The 5,987-nt window shown below is 41.4% G+C and overlaps 1 pseudogene; it reads left to right on the top strand.

The window, feature by feature from the left end:
- Positions 1-3,139: 3,139 nt before the first annotated feature.
- Positions 3,140-3,217, top strand: LOC134366289 (small nucleolar RNA U3; annotated as a pseudogene).
- Positions 3,218-5,987: the final 2,770 nt, after the last annotated feature.

Here is a 5,987-nt window from a genome sequence, read left to right as displayed (position 1 = left end):
TAGTGGCTCTGAGCTCCAGCCACATTGCTCCCTGGGATCAAGAACATCATTGCCCCTCCATTGGCGCCTCATTAACCTGCCCCTTTGTTCCTCCTCCAGTCATTTGAACTGTTGCTGTTTCCCCAAATGCCCCAGGCCCTTCCTGACCTTTATACCTTTGTACATATTGTTCCTCTGCTTTCTCAGGTCCCCATTGTCAACTCCTCTTCTCTGTTGGCTTTGACTAACATTCACCTTCCAGTCTGAGGCTGAGGTCCACCTCCTACAGGAAGCCTTCCAGGCTTTCCTATGCTCCCAGAGCCCCTCCTTTTTATATTTGACACATCAATTTGTACATAAGATTCCCTGTAACAAAGGATTATGCTGCTTTAAAAAAAATTGTTTTAAACCCCAGAATCAGGGGGATGGGGAGAGGGTGGTTGATGGATACAAAATTGTAGGAAGAGAGGAAGAATGAGACCTATTGTTCTATAGCAATACAGGGAGACTACAGTCAACAACAAATTACTGTATAACTTCAAGTAGCTGGTTGAGAGGATTTTGAACATCCCCAACACAAAGAGGTGACAAATGTTTGAGGTGATGGATGTGCTAAATACCCCGATATGTCATTGCACAGTGCATAAATGTACCCAAATTTCCAGAGACAGAAGAAGATTAGAAGTTAACAGAAACTAGGGGGTGGGGGGAGGAATAATGAGAAGTTATTGCTTGATGGGTACAGAGTTTAGGTTTAGGATGACAAAAAAGTTTTCGAAACAGATAGAGGCGATGGTCACACAGAATTGCGAATGTAATTAATTCCAAGGGATTGTATGTTTAAAAATACTTAAAATGTTATGTGCATTTTACCGCAATAGAAAAAATATATAATAAAAAATTTTTTTAAACCCTCAAACCCACCACATCACTTTTATTTTACAAATGGGGAAACTGAGGCCCAGACAGTCGTGTCTGGTCCACGATCCTGTAGCCTGTTGGTTATTGAGTTAATATCTGTCCCAGATTATCCCCTAGACCAGTCTTCCCACCCACCTACCCACCCCCAGCTGTCCAACATGAAGCAGATTTAATAACCACAAACAGGAGGCATTTGTCTCTGAAATAACTCTTGTGGTACAGGATAGGAAAATCGATGAGTTCATTAGCACGTGCTGGGAGCACGAGGCAGGATGTGGACAGGAGCTGGTTTCAGGCATTTGCAGCACAGGGGATTGAGTCTGGGGAGCCGTGGCGGGTAACGGGACATCATCAGCACTGCTTGCTGGACTCACACTCAGCTGATACGTGGGGGGCCTCCCGCCCTCTTCTCCCCCCGGATTCGATCCAAATGTATTGACTGTGACAATGCTGAAATTATATCTGTAAAAACAAGTTAGCTTTAATTCCAGTCCCCAGAGAAAATGAAGGTAGGTGATGATTAGAGAAATATTGATGGCCATGAAAATCAGACAGCCTGTCTGAAAGGAAGACTCCGTCCTTGAGGCATGGAGCTGACAGAGAGCTTTAGAGATGACCCCACCCAGTGCCCTCACGTTAGAAATGGGCAAAGCAAGCCCAGAGAAGGGAAGAGCTTGTCTGAGGTCAGGCAGCAGACTAGGGACAAACCCGAGATTAAAACTCAAGTCTATGAGAGCTTCTTGAAGGCCAAAAATAATCTTGGTACTCTGTGGCCCTAGGACCGAGCACAGAATCTGACACAGAGCAGTCACCCAGGAAATGTTAGCTGAATAAATGGACGAGCAACTTTTGCTCAAAATTTCTGACACCAGGACTCTCTCCAGAATACCTCATTCCTGAAGACCATCCCCCAGTAATAGTTAATATTAAATGTCTCAAATATCTTTGCATTTTCCCTTCACATTCGAAATACAAAAAAATAAATAAAAGAAAATCATATCAGACTGTACTCTGTTTAATCAGAGTTTATTTCCCAGACTCTCACTTTTAGGAAAGATATGCACAACGTAAAGAAGTAAGGTCATATGGTGAACTTCCTAATCCAGCTTTTAAACCCCATATGCAAAGACAAATCTCCTATACCTCCTACATCTCCATCCCCAGACAGCGAGTATTCTACTGACTGGTGAACCTGTGGGTTCTGTGAGGTCAAAGGGCCACTGTGACATGTCAGCTCGGTCCAAATCTTCAGAGAGATGGAGGGGTGCAAGGAGCAAATGAGGACCAGGCAAGTAAAGTGTTGCTGGGCCAGGAAAATAAAATGTGAGGTGGGGGGAAAAAATTGGACCTTTGCTTTACCACTTGCTGGTGATTAGCCTTGCAGGAACCCTTACACAGCTCTGAATCTGACTTTCCACATCCTCAAAATAATGTCAATGATAGGTTCCACCCCAAAGAGCAGTTGTCAGCAAAGTGCATAACAATGTATTTGGCACTGAGGGCTCAGTAAACATCTTTGATTTGAAAAATATCGCAGCTGGGAGACTCTCAGGGACTAAGTCTCATCCTCCTCCCTTCATTTTCCGGAAATGAACCTGCAGTCCCGGCACGCAGAGGGTTGCAGAGCTGCGTTCACACCACACTCAGGCTCTTCTGCTGCCCCTTGCTCTGTTAGTTTAATTTTGTGGAGCCCACCCATCCATCACTCTGCCTGCCCGCTTTAAATCAATATCTAAAAGAGCTTTGTTCAGGGGAATGTAAGTTTCAGCAAGAAGATGAAGTATATCAACCATATTTAAATAAAGTTTTGACAAAACTGAATAGTAATAATCTCCCTGAACCCCATTTACCCCAGCTCAATAAAGATTTTCCTTTTCATATTCTGAGCATTTATTCTGGGTTTGGACACACGTTATATGGTTGCAGACAGTACTCTGCATTTCATACTTTGCATCCTACTATAAATGTATTCTGTGTCGCTGTCATCTTCATAATTATCATTTTAGTGGTACCATAATACCCGTTTATGTTGATGCACCATCATTTACAAAACTGTTCACCAATTGTTGGACATTTAACTTTACACAGTGTTTGTTGCCATAGCTAACATCATAATGAGTATCTTCATTGCACATAGCTTGTGGCGTCTATTGAATTATGTCTCCAGAATAAAAGAGAAATTCCCAGAAGTTGGTGTTTGAAGTCAAAGGGCATAAACCTCATTAAAACACTTATATATTAGACTATATTTTCAGGGATCATTTCTATAGTTTGTGACTAGAGAACTTTCTCTGAATGTGTAGAGCACCGATAAAATAGCCTTTCTTTCAAAAAAAAAAAACCACTTATACATTACTGGGGTTTTTGTTTTGTTTTGTTCTAGGATCGTACCAATTTATGCTACACCAGTGGAGTATACCAGTACCATTTTCACCATGAAGATATGCCAACCTGTATGTTCTTCGTTTTTCTTGTCTCTTTTTCTGTTTGCAACAGAAATACACCTTCATTATTAGAAAATTTAGACAGGAAAAAAGATACACTAAAAATTTTTATAACCCCTCCAACCAAAAATAATCAGTACAAAATTTAAACACATTTTTTCTCCAGTCTTTTTTCTTCACATATGAGAGAAATTTTTCCCCCCAAATTTAGGTCATATTCTATATTCGGTTCTATTTTGTTTCATTTTACTATTACTTATTAATTTACTCAAGTCACTGGAAAATTTTTGGAATGACTAGCTTTAGTGAATATACCATATACCATCATATAGACACCTCTCTTAAAGATCCCCTAACGACTGGATGTTTAAGTTGTGTTCAGTATCTCCATATAATAAACAAAGTTGTCATGAACATCCTTCTGTATAAATGTGTATCGTAATCTTTATTTCCACAGTACAAGGAACTTGAAGTAGAAAAACTGGATCAAAGGGCATAAATATTTTTAGACATCCTTGGATTTTGGAAACCACAATTGAGAAACATCAGGGGGAATTCTGTCATATCCATCTGTGTCCCCAGGGAGGCAGCCTGGGGTGCTGCAAGGAGCTTGTGAGGTCAGCCAGGCTGTGCTGAGCTCCTTTGTCAGCTTTGGGACTTGGGAGGAAGCATTTAGCCTCCATGTCTGTTAAATGGGATAATACTTTCTGTCATCTGTCATTTGGGGCTGCAGAATATCCAAATCCCCTTCCTATTGGGAGATTTCCAAGTTAAGAAAGAGACAAAGCCCACTTCCCATTCTGGAAGCCAAAGGGGGCCTATGGCCTCTCTACTCAACCCCAAATGCACACAGAGCTGAGAGCACAACACAGGACCTGAGTACAACCAGACCCTCAACCCAGGACCCTGCGGGGCACAGGATCAGTTGGAGATCACGAGCGATGACTTCAGCAGAGTTGAAAGGCCTGAGGTGTGGCAAAGTGTTTAGGGACAGCTAGGGTACAGAAGTGGCTTGATCTTGGCTGTGTTTGCTTCCCTTGGCTCTTGTCCTTGGTTCTCCAGCCTCCATATCAATTTGTAAGCTCTCTAATGCTCTCCCAATAAATTCCTTTTTCTATGTAAGCTAATCAGAGTAGATCTCTATTGTTGCCATCAAGAACCAACTAGGTTAGGTGAAATAAGCCAGGAAGAGAAAGACAAATATCGCATGATCTTACTTTTATGTGGAATCTAAAAAAGGTGAACTCATAGAAGTAGAGAGTAGAGTGGTAGTTATGGAGGGTGGGGAGGTGGGGTGGAGATGTTGGTCAAAGGATACAAAATTTCATTGGATCAGAGGAATAAGTTCAAGAGATCTATTATACAACATGGTGACTATAGTTAATAACAATTTATTATATTCTTGAAAATTGCTAAGAGTAGATTTTGAATGTTCTCACCACCAAAAAAAAAAAAGATAAATATGTGAGGTAATGCATATGTTAACCAGCTTGATTTAGCCATTCCACAGGGTATGCATATTTCAAAGCATCATATTGTACAGGATAAATATGTACAATTTTTATTTGTCCATTAAAACAGTTATATTTTTTTTAAAAAAAGAAAATTAGCTAGAAGCCAGCAGGTAAAGATCTGTGGGGACTCAAGATAATGCAGGTAGATATTCTGTAAAAACATCCAGCCCAGAGCAGGCACTAAATAAGCACTGGCTGCTATTATGATTGCTATTATTGGGCAGCATAGAATAGTGGTCATAGACCAGGACTCTACAGCCAAATTGCCAGCGGTCCACTTCTGGCTCTGCCTCTTACTCACTGGATGACCTGGGGCAAGTTACTTAACCTCTCTGTACCCTAGTTTCCTCATACACACAGTAATAATAATACCTACTTTTAAGGTTATTATAAGGAGAAAATGAATTAAATATATACACATTAAATGTTTAGAAGAGTACCTTTTAAGTGTGTGCTATTATCATTGTAGTAACAATTAATCAGAGTATCACACTGGGTCTTTTCTATAGCACCATCACAGTCTTTACTCCATCTGACTGCAATAACAACAACATGAGATAAGAAAACCTTATTTCAGAAATTTAGAAGCTGAGGCTCAGAGAGGTTCCTTCCTGTAGGTCCCCCAACCAGTAGATGGTGGAATCAGAGCTCAAATCCAGGACTCTGTGAAGGTCAAGCTCTTTCAGATACGTTAGCTACCACTTATGTGTGTGTGTGTGTGTGTGTGTGTGTGTGTGTGTGTGTGTGTGTGTGTGTGTGTGTGTGTGTGTGTGTGTGTGTGTGTGTGTGTGTGTGTGTGTGCGTGTGTGTGCGCGCGCGTGCCTCGTGTTCTCAATAATTACTCATGGACTAATAGTGATGAATGAAGGAGTGAAGGAGTGAAGTTCATTTAAACCAGACTACACCAAGGAGGACAGAATGTAATTTTTACTGTGTGCCTACTACGTGTCAGGTGTTGTGCTCACACACAACACACATCATTTAATTCTTATAACATAGTGGCATGGATGTTATCATCTCTATTTTGACAATGAGGAAACTGAGGCTCAGAGGGGTTTATACCTTGCTCAGGACCACACAGCTGGTGAGCAGCTGGCCCTGCACTGCCCCCCAGCCGCTGCCCCCTAAG

Source organism: Cynocephalus volans, chromosome 17 (genome assembly GCF_027409185.1).
Source record: "Cynocephalus volans isolate mCynVol1 chromosome 17, mCynVol1.pri, whole genome shotgun sequence".
NCBI classification, from domain to species: Eukaryota; Metazoa; Chordata; class Mammalia; order Dermoptera; family Cynocephalidae; genus Cynocephalus; species Cynocephalus volans.
This window is presented reverse-complemented; position numbering and strand designations above follow the sequence as displayed.